Below are 23,036 nucleotides of genomic sequence, written 5' to 3' on the forward strand. Positions count from 1 at the left end.
GTAGAAAAGGAATAACATAAATTAAATAAAAGCAGTAGAAAATGAATAACATAAATTAAATAAATCTACAGGTGCGGAAATTTCAAACATTAAACATGAGGCATTACATTCTCAACTTATTCCAACAAACAACCAACCTATATTTGCTTTTATTATGATACATAGCATTCGGCGTTCACAACTTATAAATCATATACAACTTTATCCAACTAAAATCAAAACTTCAATTTATAATTATTCAAGAATTATTGTAATAACAACAATTAGAAACAATTTCAACAACAAATAATAACAACTATTCATCGTCTTATAATAACAACAACATGACCGACATAAACAATCATAATCCCATCCCGAGTGCTACGTATCAGAGCAAGACACCAATCGACTAACAGCAACTAAAGACTTCATAAAGTTACTTCGCTTCCACAGCTATTCTTGAGTACCTGCTCAATTACCCATAATAGGTAACATCATTACAGAAGGGGTGAGATATCATACAATATAAACAGGTGTATGATAAACAGTATATTAGATTAGGATTATACAAATTCTACCACTTTACATAGCAATTATACAACAACGAGTAAGCGACTTAAATCAATACAACTTACTAGCAACAACAACTTAGTAACAACAACTTAATAACAACAACTTAGTAACAACAACTTAATAACAACAACTTAGTAACAACAACTTAATAACAACAACTTAATAACAACAACTTAGTAACAACGACTTGATCACAACAACAACTTAACAGTAATGACAACTTAACAGCAATAACAACTTAATGGCAATCATAACTTATAACCAACAATAACTTAATCACAAAAGCAACTTATAACCACATCAACTTATATCAAACGACAATTTATCAGATAGCAACAACAACAACAACAACACGATAACAACTTAAACATCGACAACAACAACAATGGTAACAACTTAAACATCAACAACAACAACAACGGTAACAACTTAAACATCAACAACAGCTCAGACATACAAATCGAATGTGACTCAACTATGCAAATGCATGTGGTACCATTTGGAGTAAAACTCCCAACGTAAACATATGCCAGGTTATCGAGGCATTTCAACAACGTAAACAGGGTGCCATCAAGGCCAACGTAATCAGGTGCCATCTAGGCCAACGTAAACAATGCAAATGTATGCATGCGACAACAACCACAACGTCATAACAACAACAACGAAACAACAACAACAACGACAACAACAACGTAAACAACAACTTGAACATGCAACAGATGCATCAACTTAATCCAACATTGGTCATACGACCTACAACTTAAACATGCCCACAAGTCGGGACAATAACAACGCTGAACAACATAATCAATTTTCAACTTATTCAACATTGGCCATAGGCCTACAACATCATCAACGTAATCAACGACAATTCAACAGCAACGTATAACAACAACATTTCAACATAGTAATAACAACTTGTTCAACAACGACAACATATTCCCAACAACTTACTAACAACATATTCAACTATATCATGTTCAATAATAACATACTAGAAACAACATAACAACAACAACTCGACCCAACGCTTACTCATACCGACTATTATTATAAGTCTTATTTATACTACTTAATAGCAACATATACTACATTCTACTCAACAACTTATACTTAATTGTCCACCAACTTACATCATCGGTCCTTATACTACTACCAAATTATTCCTACCAAGGTTGTAACAACTCTGCAGCTATCAACTTAATATTCGCTATCAACATATACCACTAAGGCACCAACAACTTAATTATTATTATTTGTTAATTATCAACAACTCCGTTACTTGAATTACCGCTACATAAGCCATCATTATTGCTACAGTTACTTTTATCGCATTATAATTAGGCTACCGATTCAGCCTGCTACTTTATACTTCTGCCATTGCTCCTTCGTGTTATTTTCCACTTTCTGCAACTTATACCACATGCCAACTATTTCTAATAATAAGCATTACTACCAATTCATTTGATTGAATTTCTACAACTTAATTCAAGAACACAACATTTATAACAGCAACATAACAATTTTCCACCACTAAAACACAATACAACAACAACCTACAAATCATCCCCAAATCAACACGGAGCAACCAATTATGAATAACAACCAAGGACTCAGAATCAACCACATAATCAAACACCGACACTGAGGCAAATTCATAAACCCCATCCCACATACGTGTTCATCATAACCCCGGTTATAGAGTAAGAACCCCACCCTTACCTTTGGATTGGAGATTCCTCTACTCTCCCGGTTGCCATAGCTTATGCCGCCGCTTCCAACTTTTCTCCGAAAATCTTTTCTAACAACGTGCAGAGACGCACCAAAAACCTGTTCGGAAATCGTTTTGTCAGACGGACTTAAAATCATCAAAACGAAAATCGCTCCGGTCAGAAGTTACCTCTACGAGTCTGGAATGCTCTGTCCAAGAACCGCGACGATCCAACGGTTGGATCGGGAGAAACGTTTGTTTTGCTAAGGTGTCTCACCACAGAAACTTGCTGCGAAAATTGGACTTCCCCTGGCTTTTCTCTTCCGCCATGGCTCTCTTCTTCACCTCTCCTCCAAACCCTTATTTTCTTCGTACAGTACAACAAAAACCTATTTCTTTTCTTTTTCTTTATTTTCCAAATAATCCAAATAACTCCTATAACTCTTATTGGGCCAATCATTCACACCTCCTCATTGCTATTTACCACACACTAATCCAACCCAATTCACTTAAATCAATTAGTCCAATAAATAAATCATATTATTCTTACTATTATCCTCCAATTAAACCGACTAAATAAATCCGACTTAAACTTAATATCTTCGATCAGCATAACAATCCAATTTCAGCTAAATCCAATAAATAATTCCTTCCATAATTTAATTAACAAATTAATTAAATTCGGGGCGTTACATTACTAAAGTTATGTTGTGTTTTCATAAAACAAGAATTTTGGAGAAAGAGAAAGAGGAAGAGTATTTGGGGAGAAAGCAGAGAATGTGAAAGTGCGAAAGAGCAAGGAAGAGGAAGAATCACGATCAACCTTCGAGGTAAGGGGGGAATCTTCCGATTAACCTCTATTATCAGGTTGTAGACGTTAAGACTGAGATTTGTATGCTATTAATTCGATAGACAAGTGATCATTGCATTTTGATGCACGTTCTTCCATGTTTGTGCTCAAGCATTTCTTCCATTTATTTTAATTATTTTTATGTTTTAATATGTTTTTATAATTTATTTTATTTTTAGCTTTATTTAATTTTCGCACTTTATTTTTCAACTTTAGCAGTCTGCACGGAAACGATCATAACTGGAGTTTCAAGAGTCTGATTAAGGTGTTCTAATAATCGCCGGAAAGCTAAGAGAGAGCTACAACTTTCATGTTTGAGTCGAAGTCAGATTCAGAGCCAATAATTCCCAATTTTGCGTTTAAAGCTGCAACACTTTTTATTTTAGTGTTTCGGGTCGCTAGAAGTGGGTCGGGTTTTGTAATTCGACCCAGTTGGGTCATAAACATTTTTTTGCTGATTCCTAATAGGTCTAGCAGCCACGAAACACTGTTCGCGATCGACTATTCACGTTTTCTATTCACGAATTTTTGAGAGCTTGATAATTATAATGGAGAACTAAACCTCGAGGATCAATTCACTGTAATCAGATGCCGCTTTGAGGTTCTTTTATAATTTTCCATTAATCTGTTCCTTTGAATTCAATCTATAATTACAATTGCTTGTTTAATTTAATTGTTTTTATATGATAGAATTCTTTAATTTGATTGTTGTCTGTTCTTTAATCAATTTCGTGATTAGTGTAGCTTTTGCATTATCGCGTTCGATCATATTATGTTTGCTTAATTCACAATAGCTTTTAATCCGTTTGCTTTATCCGGAATTCATGGACAGATTTCGTATAATTGCTATTACGCTTGTCAGTAGTTTTTGTAATCAAATAGGATCAGACCCGTTTAGGGAATTGGAATTTTATAGGGATCAATGATAAGTCGGAAGTTGATACAGTGGGTTGATTCGTTTCAGCTTATTCAGATAATCACTTTTTCATAATAACTTATTTTCTGCATTTTTATAATTGAACACGAAACAAACCCCCCTTAATTCGAATTCCAGACGGTTAGTAATAACTAAGAATCCTTGTGAGACAATATCCGAGTTGTCGTTACCGCTAAACTACGTTTTACAAAATACTCGTTTTTGATTCGTGCGCGACAGTGGATCAAATTGGCGCTGTTGCCGAGGATTATTATCGTTATTAACTAGCTTTGGAGCCTTAGGTTAAGTGTTTGTGCGTTTAGGCCATAGGTTCCTCGCAGTTTCAGCCATAACGCCTTTTTGAGTCGAAAAACCAGTTTTTTTGGAAAATTGAGTCTGATCGATAATCTGTTTTTGCCTACTGGGAGCATAAAAATCGTGCGATCAGTACTCCATTACTCTAGAAGAGTAAAGGAATTCGACCCTAAATCTCCAAATTCATCATTTTTCTATTTTTAATTAATTTTTTTGTTGTTTTTGCTGTTTCGAAAAAATCCAAAAAAATTTCCATAATTCTTATTTCGTCATATTAGATGAAATGTTATGTTTTTATAATTTTATGAATTTATTTTAATCGTTTTCCTTCTTTCTATTTGTTTCTGCCTGTATGGGACATAACTAATATTTCAGTGTTTGTTGAAACCATGGCTGAACAAAGAACTTTGACGCAGTTGGTTGTCCCTAATGTGAACTATAATGGTTTATGTATTGACTATCCTACAATTGATGCACCTTTTGAATTGGAATATGGTTTAACATATTTGTTGCCTAGGTTTAATAGTTTTGCAGGTGAGGAGCCGCATAAGCATATGAAGGAATTTCAGGTTGTGTGCTCTGCACCTTCCGAACCTTCACTAGAGGATATTGTCAAACAAATGGCTGCAAATAATCTTCAATATCAACAATAAATAGATTCTACTCTTCAGACTTTGCAAACACAGATTGGGCATCTTGTCACTTTGATGAATGCCATGCAGCAAGCTCAAGGATCAAACCAACAACCCATGAAAGAACATTCTATTTTTCAAATAGAGTTGCTTTCTGAAAATGTTGATGATACTTGTAATGATTTGCTTGCATCTTATTTTCCATCACTGACTGATTTTGATGATGTTTACTCATGTTCTGATTGTACTGACACTAACATTTGTGTTGTATGTGCTGAGATTGATGCTGCCTTGCAGGGTAACATATTTACTACATGTGAAGTTGTTATCGATGAAGCTGTTCATGCAGCTGATACTCTTGACATCCCGACTTCCCCAAGCACTCCTTCCATTGAGCATCCACTTTCCCCCGAGCTGAAGCAACTTCCTGAAAATTTGAAATATGCTTATTTAGAGAGTAATAAAAAACTCTCGGTTATAATTTCATCTAACCTTGATTTTGATCAAGAAAATAAGCTTTTGCAGGTCTTGAAGAAGCATAAGAAGGCGATTGGGTGGACATTGGCTGACATTCTCGATATTAGCCTGTCCATGATTTTGCATAGGGTCTCAATTGAAGGGGAAGATGAAACAAAAGTAACGAGGCATCCCCTCAATCTTTTGATCTCTGATGTTGTGGAAAAGAAGATCACGTGCCCATTCGACACTTTTATTTATCGAAGATTCTTCTTTGATCCTGGAATAAAAGGCGAAGGCACTAATAAAAATTTGGGTTAAATATGTTTTTAGTCCCTATAAATATGCGACCCTGCATTTTTAGTCCCTATAAATTTTTTCTTCAATGAATGGTCCTTCTAAAATTTTTATGCATGCAATTTCAGTCCCTGCTATTTTCTAAAATTTTAAAAATTGTTTAATTACCCTTTAATTTTTAAATTTTTGAATAATTTTTTTTATATATGTATAGAATACTGTAAATAATTTATTTACCAAGTTTTAGAATTTTTTAATACGAGAAGAATTAAATATGAATTTTTCAAATTTCAAAAAATAATGATAAACGTAATGAAAATCTCAACTTAGAAATTAAATTTTTGAGTTTCTTTTTTTCCAGGAACTTTTTAAAACATTATGAACATGTCTGTAAAATAATCATTTTAAAATACACATTGGTTTGATAGTAGGGACTGAAACTAAGTGCATAATAATTTTATAAGGACCATTCATTGAAGGAAAATTTTATAGGGACTAAAAATGCAGGGTCACGTATTTATAAGGACTAAAAACGTATTTAACCATAAAAATTTCAAGTTCAATGGACATTACCCAAAGCTATTCCATGAAAGCCCCACTTTGAAAGAAGAAAATGTAGAAGATATCTCTTTGGGAAAGGCTTCTTATGTGATCACTGAAGCAACTGGAAAACTCATCGAAACAAAACAATGAAGTCGCCATCGAACATCTATTTATCCTATGCCAAGGAATGGAAAATATCGAAGAAAACCAAACAAACAAGCACAGGTCTCAGAAAACAGGTAAGGGAGTCGGTTACGTGAGGGGAAGGTACTAGCACCCCTCACGCCTGTGGTACTCCACAGTATCCACTTTTGCCAGTTTTTAATCTAAGAGTGTGTGTGTGCGTGTGTGTGTGTATCATGCAGTGTGCTAAGGGAAACATGCAATGGAAGGGTAAACAGATAACAGGAACGTGCAAATAGTAGGCAAACAAGATAAAGGAAAAAGTCGAACAAAACAACAAAAAAAGAAAAGTTCGCTCGCTAGGGTGTTCGTACCCTGTGCCTACGTACCTCCAATATGCAATGGAGAAATCAGAGCGCCGTAGTTCAGCCCAAAAGTTTCTGTTTCTATCTCGATTCGCGTCTCCTAGAGAAACGGAAGCGAGCACCCTAAGGGAGCATGCAAACAAGGAGCGTCACAAAGATCCTAGCAAACATGGCATGTGAATAGGCATCTGTTGCACCCCAAAATTTGCCCTCTTTATTTGAGCTATAAGTTAATGATGACTTTTATTTCGTCATTCAAAAATTGAAGAAAAATAATAAAGAGTTTTCATGGGTTTAAGAAGAAAGGTGTGAAAAATGGTTTAAACAGTGGAAATACGAGAAAATTCACAAGTCATATTTGGAAGGTGATATGAGCTAAGTTCCCGCGCGGCCTTGACTGTTTCAACGATATCTACAACTTTCGTGTTCGGCTCAGAAGCCAATTCTTTGAGGAAGTTTGCCAGATTTGCAAATTATTTGAGATTTCACAGTGAAAAACAGTGCTGAATGTAGGGTTTCGGACCTCAGAAAATTCATATCTCCTAATCCGCTCGTCGGATTCGCTTGAAAATTTAACTGGAGCTCCGTACCATCATTACCAAGATTTCATATGTTCGGACCGAAGGCCAATTGTGCACTAAAAATTCCCAAAATTTTAAGGATCGTCACGTTGTTTCGGTAAAAAGTGTGTTTTCGAGTGTGTCGAGCCGAGTTCGAAAATTCATAACTCCTTCGATTTTTATCGTATGAAGTCCATTCCGGCGGCATTCTCTCGGAAATTTTGTTAGCTTCGATTTTTAGTCACACATGCTTGTTCAGATTTTGAGCCGAAGATGGGGTTTTATCGAGTTCTTTGAGCGGTACACACAAAATTTCGCACAGTCGCGCCAGATGAATCGACGTTTCTCGTCATTCAAACGCACGTAGTTTCTTCGTCGCTTATCAGATTGAGACGATTCTCGCGGCGATGATTCACGAATTTGGTCATCCTCATAATGGCATTGGTTTCGTTCCGGAATTCAGAGCCGAACCAAGTTTCCTTAAAAACGAGCCAAAATAAGACGCACCGAGGGCAATTTGGACATTTCGCGTTGACAATATATAAACATTTTTCTCTTCACAAATCAAAAGGAGACTCTCATAATTTCAATTCACCAAAAGATCAAAAACACTTTCTCTCAATTCTCTCTCAATTCTCACAAATTACATAAGACTTTCATCAAGATTCATCAATTTTCACCAAGATCAAGAACATGGATTGAAGAATCAAGATCGGAAGTTCGAATTTCTTCTCCTCTCCTCACTAGATCTCGCGCGCCTCTCTCTCTCTCCCTTAGGATTTCGCTTTCGCGTTCGTGTCGCGTTCGTGTCTTGTTCGCGTTCGTATCGTGTTCGTGTTCGTGCTTCGGTTTAGATCTTCATCCGGTAAGCTTTCGGATCTTGAATTAAGTGCTTAATTGTTGATTATTATGTGAATTCGAATCTAGATCTACCTCTTGTTCTTGATTAATGGATGATTGATGATGATTGATCGGTGAATTTGTTCATCTTTTGCTCGAATTGGTCGTGTTCATGTGAATTGTGTTTGGATTTAATGTTTGTTGCATATAATTGATGTCCGTTGATTGGGAATTGCGATATTCGTGTTTGAATCCATGGTTCGGTGTTGATTTTGCGTGCATAATAGTTGATGTTCATGAATGTGACTTGCGACGCACTCAAGGTGTTTGTATAAATGCATGCGATGGATTTGTGTTTGATAATCGACTTGTTTAACGCTTAAATCATGACTCGAATATATTTGATGGCTTGATCATTATCGCATGTATTAATTCTTGATGTCGTTGTTGCATTAACGTGATCGTTGTTTTGATTGACGTGTCGCTTTCGCGCTTTGCTCATAACATGTTTCGTGTTGATGTGTGGTGGTGTTTAGGCCTTACTTCCGTGAACGTTTCATTGCGTATAGCATGTAATTTGGTGCTCGTTTATGATTAATTTTGAATTGGCATGGTTTTGGATTGAGTGCGAATGGCTCCGAGGTCTTAAAAATGCATAAAAACTTGTTTTGCTACGCCAGGAACCGGGTTGTCCCAGGCGGGAACCGGTTCCCACTCAATCCAAAATTGCTGATTTTCTGTGTTTTAGTACCAGGAACCGGGTTGTCCCTATGCAGGAACCGGTTCCTGCGTTGTTTTTACTCTCTGGTTTTTGTGCCAGGAACCGGGTTGTCCCTAGGTGGGAACCGGTTCCCAGTTTTCTGCCTCTGGTTTTTTGTACCAGGAACCGGGTTGTCCTATGCAGGAACCGGTTCCTGTGTGTTATTTTTGTGTTTTCTTTCCTTAACTTCAATCTCGCATAACTTTTTACTCGTAACTCCGATTTGCACATTCTTTATATCGTCGGAAAGCTTATGAGATGTACTATCCTTCTAGATGCTTAGTTTTCATTAATTTGTAGATCGTCCATGTTTGACTTCTCTTGGATGTTTCATCGTTCATTTCGTGTTTTATATTACTCGCCCGTTTCTTTTGGTTTATAGCAATAACGCAATTCCGATTGCGGTGTTTGTTATCTCTAACTTGTGTGCTAGTGTACAAGGCTTTTGGATAATCACCGATCGACGCTCATTGCTCGAGTGTTCCGTTTTACTCGCAGGACACGATTCCATTCATTCGCATCGTGTTCTCATCTTGGAGACACGTTCCTATTACTTTATATCTGCTTGTTTGGTTTGCTTGTTCCTCTGGAAGGTGTATTGTGATCATGCTCGACGCATACATCGACCTTTGTGTGCTTTCATGGCTAATCGGTGTGCTGACTATTTGCTTTTGCTTTGCTAGCTCGCTCGCGGGATTCTTAGTTTCTTCGCTTTGCTTCACTTTAGTTTACGGATCATCATCCGTTTGGTATTGATTCCGTTTCATTTTATTTTTCTCGCACTTTATTGCTTTTTCGCATCATCCTTTAACATGAGAAGTAGGACCTAGACATGCATCTGGCCAAGCCCTCGAAAGAGGCTCTATTTTTGTTGGTGTGTTTACATTTGTGCTTTGCGGCAGGGAGTCACGGTGTAATAAGTCCTATATGGCACTCCGTTAAGTCCTCTTGGAAGGCACGCGGAAAGGGTTAGCAATCAACCCCCGCCTAGTCTCATCGAGTCAGTTCAGTATGCGCAAGCTACGCGTGGCTCGCTTCTGAACCTGCACAAGATCTTGTTATTGAGTATGTCAGGAAAAGGGTTCATGTAGCCGGACCCCCGCCTTTCCTATAGCTCGCGTCGCTCGGCGTTGATGCTCGGTGTACGCACGCACCGTTTTCCTTTACAATCCGTGACGGCTTGGTTGCTGAGAGGGATCCGCTCCTCTTGTCTATGGCCCGATCATTTTCGCGAGGTCTAATGCTTGGTTGACTTGGGTCGAGTTGCTCCCCTTGGCTATGGCGGGGCCGCTTTTCTACCATCCGGCCAGTGCCGTTGGTTTTGTTTGCTTTACGAGCAGAGATTGTTTGTGTGATACTCTTGTTTGCTTTCGCCTTTTTCCCTATAGATTTCTAGTTTAGCTTAGACTTGTACCCTTTGTATGATAACATTAGGTAGCAAGCTTTCCCCCTTAACTTAGGCTTTCCTCATGCATTCTTTAAAACACAAACCACACTCTTTGATTTTCTTTTCTTAAGAACTTGTTATTTCTGCTCCATTCCCAAGCATAAGTCTCCAAAGGTCGAGCAGCGGAGTGTGAATGTAACTCGTTCACCTAAAAAACACAAAACAAACAGAAACTAGTTAGCCGAGCTAAGGTACCTCTGATTCCGCAAAACGGATACGTAGGCAGCGGGGTAGGGCCCGTGCGAGTATAACTCTTTCTTTTCCCTACATTTTGCATGCATTTTAGTTCAGATTTAGCGCAATTTGCTTACACACCCATAGATTTAGACGCAAGCATGGATACCATCGAGTACGATGGGCGCGAGGGGTGCTAACACCTTCCCCTCGCGTAACCGACTCCCTTACCCTCTTCTCTGGTCGTGAGACCGTTGTTTTGTTTTGTGGTTTGCTGGCATTCCCTTCCTTTTAAAGATAAATATGTTAGTGGCGACTCTGTTGATTTTCGCGGTAGCGACAACATCACAGATAAGAACATGCGAACAAGCATCGCAAACAGAAAACACACATGTAACAGGCATACACGAATGTGAGTGTGTGAACAGGCATCACAAGTGATAATGCGAACAGGCATCGCAAACAACATGTAACAGGCATACATGTGCAGGTGTGTGCACAAGCATCACAAAGATATCATACTAACAGGCATAGCAGATACAAAGATAGTGAACAAGCATCACAAAGATATCATACTAACAGGCATAGCAGATACAAAGATAGTGAACAAGCATCACAAAGATATCATACTAACAAGCATAGCAGATACAAAGATAGTGAACAAGCATCACAAAGATATGGCCTACGATCGAGCTCCGCTCGATAATCAAGCAAACTACCGAAGTAGTGATCAAACAAATGCACAACAATGGCACACAAACGAGCTCCGCTTGTAAAACAAACAACCTACTGGAAATGGCCAAGTAGTAGAAAAGCGGTCCTGCCATAGCCAAGGGGAGCGAATCACCCGAGTCAACCAAGCATTAGACCTCGCGAAAATGATCGGGCCATAGACAAGAGGAGCGGGTCCCTCTCAGCAACCAAGCCGTCACGGATCTGAAAGGAAAACGGTGCATGCGTACACCGAGCATTAATTTCGAGCGACGCGGGCTATAGGAAATTCGGGGGTCCGATTGCATGAACCCTTTTACTGACATACTCAATAACAAGATCTTGTGCTAGTTCAGAAGCAAGCAACGCGTAGCGTGCGCTTAGTGAACGGACTCGATGAGACTGGGTGGGGGTTGATTGCTAACCCTTTCCGCGTGCCTTCTATGAGGACTTAACGGAGTGCCATGTAGGACTTATTACACCATGACTCCCTGCCGCAAAACACAAATGTAAACACACCAACAAAAACATAGCCTCTTTCGAGGGCTTGGCCAGATGAATGCCTTGGTCCTACTTCTCATGGCAAATATGATGCTGCATGCCTACCCTACTTCTCATGGCAAGATATGGTGCAGGAAAGAGTAAAAAGAACAAAGGGGATACCGAGCGGATAGCAAATCCGCAATGAGTTAGCAACGCAAGCAGAACTAAGAAACTTCACGTAATCTAACATCCAGCAAAGCCAGGAGTCCAGCATAAGCGTCAAAGCGACGTGGTGCGAAAATAAATCACAACCACTATGTGGTGCGTGTCAAACACAACCACACAAGCAACCTGTAAGAAATACAATCCAAACAATATCGGAATATACATCTTAATGAATGAGAGACCAGGTGAATCGATCGGAAATATGTTTGTGTCCCACAAATAAAGTGGAACACCACACGAGTCAAGTTGCACCAGAAGCGAATTCGTGTCCCACAAATAAAGTGGAACACGAAGCAAGTCGAATCGCAATCAAAGGCTCTCTCGAAGTACCTCGCACATCTCAACAACCAAATCAGTAATAACAAGGAGGCACGCACCCGCCATAGAAAATAATAGAAATTAAATTCTAAGTAAATTCTAAAACAAAATCTTTTATGACATTTCTATCTAAGAATTAGAACTAACTATGTAATAAAACAATTAAATTCTAACAACCAAAAGGTATCACATGTTTTTTGATTATTTATTTTTATCATTTTAAGAAACTAACAAAATATTGATTTTATTACATTTTATTATGCTAAAAATAATGGAAAGCAAATTAGTTAAAAAAAACTAAATCTAATATGAAATACTAATGGATCCAGGGGGTTTATTGTTGGAAATAATGGTGTAGACAGTAACAGGGCGCAGGCCCATGCAGAATTTGGCCCGAAATTTATTTTTGTTCAGAATTGCTATGTTAAAAAAACAACAAGAAGGTACATAGGGCCAAGGAGTGTGTAGGCAGTAATTTTTTGGATGCAAGGCCCAAGGTGTATAGGCCCTAAAGCAATTTTTAGTCGGATTTGGCACAAAGTAATGTTGGTGAGCTATGGAGGTGGTGCACATGCATAAATTCGTAAGGCCCAATGTTATGGAATCAAAACCCAATTGTTCAGATTTTCTTGTTAATCTCTTTTAATATCAATTAAAGCTAAACAAATCAGATTACAGTCCAATTAATTAACACTAAATCAGATTAAAATCAAAGTGCAAATTAAAAGAGGATTAGGTTTTTTACATGTGACGCTTCCACTTCGTTTAACACTCTCAGACTCATCTCTTTCAAACGGCAACAACGACGGCTCAAGCTTCGTCTCCGATGAACTCTTCTCCGGTCACGCTCCACCGTAGGCACCTTCCGGCCACCACGAACTCTCCTTCTCTGCTCTCTCGATCTCATCTCCGATTCATCTCTCAAACACATCACCTCCATCTCGGTTTTCACTCTCTCGGTCTATTCCTCTCAATCTCGCCTTCAATTCGACTCAACTCTCACTCTCCTCTTCGTCTACGATAAAGGTTGTTGATGCACAGAGGCAGTGATGATGATGAACGCGTCGCGAAGCGAACCAAAGCTAACCGTTACATGGTGAATCACGTTTGTTGATGGAGAACCAAGGTGATTGTAGAAGAGGAAGCGTTTCTGTTAGGTGAATTCTTCGGAGGTCGCGATATCAGAGAAGCCGATGATTTGGTGATGAAGATCGAAACCGTTGAAGGTCTAACGACGAGTACATGTTTGAATTTGTTTGTAGTTCGATGGAGCAGATGAAGATGCAAATCGCAATGAAGGTTTGTCGAAGATAACACAAATGCGGATCGATGATTGAGACTGTGAAGATTGACGATGACGGTACGATTTCTGTCACAGGTTTGTGGTTTTGAGTTTTCTTTCCATTTTCTGTTTTGAGTTTGTTACGCCATTTTCCTCTTCTCATCTTTTCCTTTCATTTCTGACGATAACAAAAAAAACGATGAAAAGATGTTCTTGGTGATTCAATGAAGATGATGAAGGTTGATGAATTGAAGAATTCTGTTGATGGTGAATCTATGTGGATTGAAGGTTCTGAGAAGTGGTTGATGAAGACGGAGATTTTAGTTGATTGATTTTCTGTGAATTTGTGAAGATTGAATTGGTGGACGAAGATGCAAAGGAGATAGAGAGAATTTTGATGGCGATGAATCTTGAAGAATATGGAATCAGGTTCAGAGGATCAAGATCAAATTCAGAGGGAAGCTTTAAGAGTCTAGTTCCGAGAGAGTTTGTTACAGGTTTTTTTCTGTGCTTGATTCAGTTTTGTGCATCTTGGATTTTGCTGGTTTTATTGCAAGATGGTGTAGCTGATCTTGAACTTGCTGAACCGTATTATTTTCTCTTTGAAGTGCAGGGTGAGTTGAATTCGTTGCTGCAGAATTTGCGGTTCAGCCGCGGTTCGGTTTATTTTTGGAAACAGCTTGAAGTTGCAAGGAGTTTAAGGCGTAAATGGCTTGCAATTCTTCTATCACTTGGGCATTTGAATTGTGGGCATTCTGTTACAACTTGTGCGAACTATTTTTGCGTAATTTTTGAAAACGAACTTTGTATGAAAATCTGGATTCTTGAACATGTAATGGTGAAATTGGATTTTGTTATGTAATGGTATCAGTTTCTTTTTGTAATGAATCTATTTTGTATTGGATATTTGTGGATGTATGAACTTGGCAATACGAAAAGTGGTGATGTATGAGCACACGAGTAGAGAGCCGAGTCCAAGCATAGGCCTTTGATTAGACCTATTTCACTTTTTTTTCACCATTACAACTTTGAACCTAAAGGATGAATGAATTTCAAGTATTCCATTGTAATCCTATTTTCCAAATTGGCATGCTTAAGTCTTGATCCACTCTTTGAATTATAATGAACCCAAAATTCTTGCATTAAAAGTGACAAACACAAACTTTGATCGTTACTTCACTTCCTTATGCCATGATTCACATTCGAACTCCAATCCAACATAACAATAACGCCTTAAAGAATCCTTGGAGAAGGTGAGGATCGAGGCACATAAGAACATCTCGACATGAAATCGAATGAATCTCAGTCGCATTAACGATTGCGGCCACCATATATAAGAAACTCTTTAATATTTTTCTTGATTTTTAAGCGTTCAAATAAACGTCCTTGATAACTTATAGCACGGAGAAAGAGGGCAAATTTTGGGGTGCAACAGCTGCCCCTATTCAAACTTCTTGAACCTGACGAGCGAGAAACGAAAGTTTCGAACCGTTACGGTGGAAGAAGATTGAATACCAGAATGAACTCAAAAATTTGCGCTCTTGATAATTAACTGATCCAACTTGCAACAAGAAAGACCAGGCAACCTCATTGCTGAGGGAAAAAACTTCGATTGGTCTGGACACCAAGAGAAGGTCGACATCTTCGATTGATCTGGATATCAAAGCGAAACAGACGTCTTTGGCCGATCTGAATATTGGAAACAAGAATGTCTTCTACTGATCTGGGGACATCAGGACTGAGTAGACCTGTCTTCTTCTGGCGAAAATAAATCGTCAGGTGGGTGGACATCCTCAACTGATTGGAACCATCAGGATTGTGTCCTTTTATTGATCTGGGGGCATCAGGAAGGAAATGGATATCCTCAACCGATCTGAGGACACCGAGAACTTTAAAGAATGCTTTCAACTGATTTGGGGACATCAGGACTGAGCAAGCAAGTCTTCTTCCGACGAAAATAAATCGTCAGGTGGGTGGAAGTCCTCAACTGATCGGAAACATCAGGATTGTGCCTTTTACTGATCTGGGGGCATCAGGAAGAAAATGGACCTCCTCAACCGATCTGGGGGCATCGGGAATCAAGATTGTCTTCAACTGATCTGGGGACATCAGGACTGAGCAGACATATCTTCTTCTGAACGAACTAAATCGTCAGGGAATGGATATTTCCAACTGATCTGTGGCATCAGAGGGCTTGCTCCTTCGGAAGATCTTAGAGATCCGGAGGCGGTTCTTTCAACTGAACTGAATTTCAGGATAAGAACAAATATCCTCAACTGATCTGGGGACATCGGGAATAGGAATGTCTTCAATTGACCTGGCGATATCAGGAATAATAGACAGTCCTCTTCTGATGAAATAAATCATCAGGAGATATCTCCAACTGATCTGAGGCATCAGTGGGCTGGCTCCTTAGGAAGATCTTGGGAGATCCGGAGGCGATTCCTTCAACTAATCTGGATATTAGGATAGGAACAGATATCTTCAACCGATCTGGGGACATCGGGAATAAGCATGGCTTTCATCTGGTCTGACAATGTCAGGGAGAGGGAGACAAGCTTCTTCTGATTTAGACATCAGGATAATGATTAGGCGAGTTGCTCTCTAGGAGGCATTTGTATCTTAATAACTTTCCTGCAGAAAGAAACATATATGATATGATTTATGCATGATGCATGTATGAATGTTTATGGATTAGTATTCTGATGATGGAAATGCTACACGCTTTTGAGAATGCTATGCGAATGATGCATGATTCGGACACTGCTTGGGGAAACAGCGGATGAGCACTGAACTGCTGAAGAAGTCCTGGAGAGAGTATAGAACTCTTGTGGGGAGGACAAAGATGAGTGACCAAGGGTCACAACTGCGAGCTGGCAAAGATGGATCATAAATCCGCTGGAGACGATCAACTCTAGACGCGAGCTCTGGCTGGGGGAGTAAATCCTGCTTGGGGAATACCCTAACAACTTCACTGGAGAAGCAAATTCTTGACACACTAGGGATGTGGAGATAAGTGCAAGTCATGGAGATAACTCTGATGGGGAGTGACCAACTTGCTTGTGTAGAACGCGTTCCGCTGGGGAAAGCCTTGGACGGACGCAAATTCTGCTGAGGATGCATGTGAATCTCTACTGAGGAAAGACTCAATGGGGAAGATGACTACTTCTACATACAGATCCACTGAGAAGATACGAAATCCACTGGGGATAAGGAACTCGGCGTAAAAACCTCTTTTTAATACATCTCCACTGGAGAATAAGATGACTCTCCTGGGGAAAACAGGTCAATCTGTTGGAGAGAAAAACACTGAACTGGGAAAAATGAAGAACTCGGGCAAGGAACCTCATTAAGAGCTTGTTGGGGAATCATGACTCAACTGGGGAGAAGATATTCCACCGGGGAATAAGGCTTTTGAAGCACGGAGATTGCATTGAGATGTGCTTTTGCTGAAGAGATGAGAATCTTTGAAAGAAGAAAACCTCATCTAGACGCACTCAACTGGGGAATAAGAATTTCTCACTCGGCTGGATCCATCAATATGCTGATACGATGCCCCTGCAAGGATGTACCTGCGAGACAAATAGATTAAAATGCCCCAGGATATAGCATGGAATCTTGGCATGCCATCCGAGCTACACAAAACTTCGAAGTAAATTCAAAGATTTTATCATTTCTAATCATGTATTGTAACAACAATGCAGTTTTCATATGCAAAGTTAACACAAACTCAAGACGTTTTATGCAAACAAAACAGATAAAAGAAAACATCTTTTTAAGATGAAAAGAGCTTTATTAATTGATATGAGAAAAATGCCTGAAGAAAGGCAAACACATTTAGGAAGCAATTCCTAGTAAGAGGTAACTGCATAATGTTGAGTACAAGAGAAATGGCAATGTGAAACAGATATCCATTGGTTTTGATCCCGCTATCACTTTTATAACCTTGACGTTCTCATCTCCTTACTTTGGAAGACCGTACTTATTAGGATTGATCACTGCCCGATTCGATGACAACACAACGGAGCTTGAGGACCCGATTGGGGTTTGCGAACGCTTTAGGGATTTGAGTTGCCAGACGCGAACTCAAGAACACGGAGTCTTGATTATCCCTCGGTCGGGAGCCCTAAACAAAGCGATTGGGGTTTGTAAATGCTTTAGGGATTTTAGCTGCCAGATGATGCGAACTCAAGAACACAGAGTCTTGCTTATCCCTCGGTCGGGAGCCCTAAGCATTTCAAACATGTATGGAGAGTGATTGCCAAGGTGGCATGCGAGATGTAGTCGTTCGCTTTTGTCCCTTTTTTTGCCTAAGCCACCCTTTCGGGTTTTCAACTTAGCGGGTATATTTGTTTCTTTTTCATTCTTTTGCCTGATTCATTTCCCTTTTTTATTTTCTTTTTTCCTCTTTTTTCGTTCTTTTTTTATCAGGTCTATGCGAAGTATTTTTTAACTACATCTGCGTTCACAGGGTGCGGAAAGTTCTCGCCATCCATCGTTGCAAGCATCATGGCACCGCCAGAGAATACTTTCTGCTAGGGGTGGCAAACGGGCATGCCCGCGCCCGTTTAGCCCGCCCTGCAAAAGCCCGCAAATAAACGGGGCGGGGCGGGGCGGGCATAGTTGAAGATGCGGGCCTAAAACCTAGCCCCGCCCCGCAAAAAAGTGAGGGCGGGGCGGGCAAAGCCCGCGGGCATTGCACCTTTTAAGCCTAAAAACATAAAAATTTATGAAAATGCACATGCCCGCAAAAGCCCGAGTTGAAAACGGGGCGGGGCGGGGCGGTCACATTAGAGGGTGAGGGCCTAAAACCTTGGCCCGCCCCGCACTAAAGTGCGGGTAAAACGGGCATGCCCAACGGGCCGGGCCCGTTTTGCCACCCCTACTTTCTGCACAACAAAGGGACCTTCATACGTCGGAGTCCACTTGCCTCGTGGGTAGCCCTGAGGAAAGATGATTCTTTTGAGTACCAGGTCACCTGGTTTGTAGCTTTGGGGTCGCACCCGCTTTTTGAAAGCTTTTCTCATCTACTTTTGGTACACCTGACCATGACCAATAGCTGCCAAACGCTTCTCGTCGATGAGGTTTAACTGATCCATCCGATTCTGTACCCACTCTGACTCGTCAAGCTCGACGTCTTTCATAACCCTCAGGGAAGGAATCTCAACTTCAACAGGCAATACTGCTTCCATGCCGTAAACAAGTGAGAAAGGAGTTACCCCAGTTGATGTGCACACAGAGGTGCGATAACCATGCAAAGCAAAAGGCAGCATCTCGTGCCAATCTCGGTAGGTCACTACCATGTTTTGCACAATCTTCTTAATATCCTTATTGGCCGCTTCCACAACGCCATTCATCTTTGGACGGTACGGAGAAGAGTTGTGATGCTTGATCTTGAAGGACTCACAAAGCTCCTTCATCAACTTGTTATTGAGATTCGATCCATTATCAGTAATGATCTTCTCGGGAATCCCATAACGACAGATTATGTTGTGTTTGATAAAACGAGTAATCACTTGCTTGGTGACATTCGCATAAGATGCGGCTTCAACCCACTTGGTGAAGTAATCGATGGCAACCAAAATGAAGCGATGCCCATTGGAAGCAGTAGGCTTAATCTCTCCAATCATGTCAATGCCCCATATTGCGAAAGGCCACGGAGAAGTCAAGACATTCAAAGGCACAGGCGGCACGTGCACTTTGTCAACATAGATCTGGCACTTGTGACAAATTATGACATGGTTATGACAATCGGTTCCCATAGTGGACCAATAGTAACCAGCCCTCAAGATCTTCTTAGCCATTGTATGCCCACTAGAATGGGTACCAAACTCACCTTCGTGCATTTCCTCTATGATTTTCGAAGCTTCTTCCTTCACAACACATCGGAACAACACACCGTCATGATGCCTCTTATACAATACCCCACCATTGAGGTAGAACTTAGTTGCGAACCTTCTCAAAAACTTCTTATCAGTCACCGACGCTTCGGGCGGATACTCTTGAGTTTCAAGGAACTTTTTGATATCATGGTACCAGGGATTACCATCCAATTCCACATCTGCCTCAAAGCAGAACGCCGGCTCATCCAATCTGTTGATGGTGATGTTAGGCTCTTCATTGGCCCATTTCACTTTGAACATGGAAGCCAAAGTAGCGAGAGCATCAGCAAGATTGTTCTCTTCTCTAGAAACATGCTCGAATGTTATCTCGTCAAAATATGGAATAAGTCTCATCACATGCTCCTTGTATGGAATTAAATTCTGATGGCGAGTTTCCCAATCTCCATTGATTTGGCTAATGACAAGATTAGAATCCGCATCAACTTTCAAGTACTTGATTCGCAAATCGATCGCAGCTTCGATACCATAAATGTAGGTTTCATACTCAGCCATATTATTAGTGCAATCAAAATAGATTCTGGCTGTAAACGGAATATGAAAACCTGAAGGAGAAGTAATCACAGCTCCCACACCATTCCCGAGTGCATTAGAGGCACCATCGAACACGAGCGTCCATCGCGATCCTGGTTCGGGTCCTTCTTCTGGTTCGGGAATGTTACAGTCTTTGATGTACAGGACATCCTCATCGGGGAATTCAAACTTCATCGGTTCATAATCTTCGACAGGATGATGCGCAAGATAATCTGCCAACACACTACCTTTGATGGCTTTCTGGGTAGTATATTGGATATCATTTTCGGTCAAAATCATTTGCCACCTGGCTACTCTTCCGGAAAGAGCGGGCTTCTCAAAGACATACTTGATAGGATCCATCTTGGAAATCAATAAGGTGGTGTGAACCAACATATATTGCCTCAGCCGGTGAGCAGCCCACACCAAAGCACAACAAGTTTTCTCGAGCAGTGAGTATCGGGATTCACAGTCGGTAAACTTTTTGCTAAGGTAGTATATTGCATGCTCTTTTTGGCCAGACTCGTCATGTTGACCCAGCACACATCCCATTGAGTTTTCGAGAACTGTGAGGTACATAATCAAAGGCCTTCCTGGAACTGGAGGCATTAGTATCGGAGGTTCCTGCAGATACTCTTTCACTTTTTCGAATGCTTTTTGACAATCATTATTCCACCTGGCCGTCTGATCTTTTCTTAGCAATTTGAATATTGGTTCACATGTGGCTGTAAGATGAGAGATGAATCTAGCAATGTAGTTCAACCTCCCTAAGAAACCACGAACCTCTTTTTCTGTTCTCGGCTCAGGCATCTCTTGTATAGCTTTTATTTTCGCAGGATCGACCTCAATACCTTTTCCACTGACAACAAAACCCAATAGCTTTCCCGATCGCACTCCAAAAGTGCACTTGTTTGGATTCAACCTCAGTCTGAATTCCCGAAGTCTTTCAAACAACTTCTGCAAGTGAACCAAATGCTCTTCTTCAGTGTGAGACTTTGCAATCATGTCATCGACATATACCTCAATCTCTTTGTGAATCATGTCGTGAAAAAGAGTCACCATGGCACGTTGATACGTTGCCCCTGCGTTTTTCAACCCAAAAGGCATGACTTTATAGCAGAAAGTTCCCCACGGTGTGATAAATGTTGTTTTCTCCATGTCTTCTAGTGCCATCTTGATTTGATTATACCCAGAGAAGCCATCCATGAAAGAAAACACCTTAAAAGGAGCCGTATTATCCACCAGCACATCGATATGGGGAAGAGGAAAATCATCTTTCGGACTCGCCCTATTCAAATCTTTGTAGTCCACACACATCCTGACCTTTCCATCTTTCTTAGGCACAGGAACAATATTCGCAACCCACGCCGGGTAATTCACAACTTGCAAAAAGCCAGCATCAAATTGTTTCTCAACCTCTTTCTTAATCTTCTCAGACATATCTGGGCGAGTCATTCGAAGCTTCTACTTGACAGGAGGACTATCTTCCTTGAGAGGTAGACAGTGTACCACAATATCTGTATCGAGACCAGTCATATCCTTATAGGACCAAGCAAAGATATCCGCATACTCTTTCAACATAGCAATAAGCCTCTGCTTCACACTATTCTCAAGCGCAACCCCTATCTTGACTTCTCGGACTTGCTCTTTAATGCCAACATTTTGAAGGATAGAAAAACACTTAGAAAGGGGGGGGGGGGGGGTTTGAATAAGTGTAGTCTAAAAACTTGAACGATAAAAACAATTTGCACAGTTATTTTTATCCTGGTTCGTTGTTAACTAAACTACTCCAGTCCACCCCCACGGAGTGATTTACCTCACCTAAGGATTTAATCCACTAATCGCAACAGATTACAATGGTTTTCCACTTAGCCCACGACTAAGTCTTCTAGAGTATCCTGATCACAACCTGATCACTCTAGGAACAAATGCTTAGACACAAGCTAAGACTTTCTTAGAGTATCCTGACCACCACGTGATCACTCTAATTACAATTGCTTAGACACAAGCTAAGACTTCCTAGAGTATCCTGATCAACACTTGATCACTCTAGTTACTTACAAATTAATGTAATCAAATAAGAGTTATACAATGCTTCTGAAAAGCTATAATCACAACAGTGATATTTCTCTTAACGTTTAAGCTTAATCTCACTAATATATTACAACAGCAATGTAGTGAGCTTTGATGAAGATGAAGTTTCTGAGCTTTGATTTGAACAGCGTTTCAGCAAGTTTTTCAGAATAAGTTCTTTCAAAAATCGTTAACCTTGCTTCTCATCAGAACTTCATATATATAGGCGTTTGAGAAGATGACCGTTGGGAGCATTTAATGCTTTGCGTATTCCGTACAGCATTGCATTTAATGTTTCACGCTTTTGTCAACTACCTCGAGCCTTGTTCACGCTGTGTCTACTGACGTTGCCTTTAATAGCTTCCAACGTTCCTTTTGTCAGTCAGCGTAGCCTGCCACCTGTACTTTCTTCTGATATGATGTTTGTGTATACAACATTTGAATATCATCAGAGTCAAACAGCTTGGTGCATAGCATCTTCTTGTCTTCTGACCTTGAAGTGCTTCTGAGCGTGATACCATGAGAACTTCAGTGCTTCTGCTTCTGATCTCAAGTTCTTCTGATGCTTCCATAGACCCATGTTCTGATTCTGCCTTGACCATCTTCTGATGTCTTGCCAGACCATGTTCTGATGTTGCATGCTGAACCTTCTGAGACAAAGCTTCTGAGCGCTGATTTGTGCATACTCTTTATATATTTCCTGAAAGGGAAATTGCAATGTATTAGAGTACCACATTATCTCACACAAAATTCATATCCTTGTTATCATCAAAACTAAGAATATTGATCAGAACAAATCTTGTTCTAACACATTTACCATCTCAATTGCTTCCTGATGCGGCTGAATCGCTTTCTTTTCTTCCTGTTTCAACAATCTGGCCAACTCATCGGGAAGGTCACAGTCTTCATAAGCTTCCTCCTCGGCTTGGTAGATCAGATTGTCAAAATCATAATAAGCAATAGCGTAACTATTACCAATGGAATCCGTGG

The 23,036-nt window shown here is 40.1% G+C and overlaps 1 long non-coding RNA gene across 2 annotated transcripts; it reads left to right on the top strand.

Annotated features, from left to right (window-relative positions):
- The first annotated feature begins 12,970 nt into the window (after nucleotides 1-12,970).
- Nucleotides 12,971-14,966, top strand: LOC131646622 (uncharacterized). Of its 2 annotated transcripts, none has more exons than XR_009297537.1 (3): nucleotides 12,971-13,656; nucleotides 13,768-14,057; nucleotides 14,174-14,966. It is a non-coding gene; the product is annotated as an uncharacterized LOC131646622 (long non-coding RNA). The 2 variants fall into 2 exon arrangements; XR_009297536.1 differs by having other exon boundaries at nucleotides 14,169-14,964.
- Nucleotides 14,967-23,036: the final 8,070 nt, after the last annotated feature.

The sequence above is a fragment of the Vicia villosa genome, linkage group LG2, assembly GCF_029867415.1.
Source record: "Vicia villosa cultivar HV-30 ecotype Madison, WI linkage group LG2, Vvil1.0, whole genome shotgun sequence".
Lineage (NCBI taxonomy): Eukaryota > Viridiplantae > Streptophyta > Magnoliopsida > Fabales > Fabaceae > Vicia > Vicia villosa.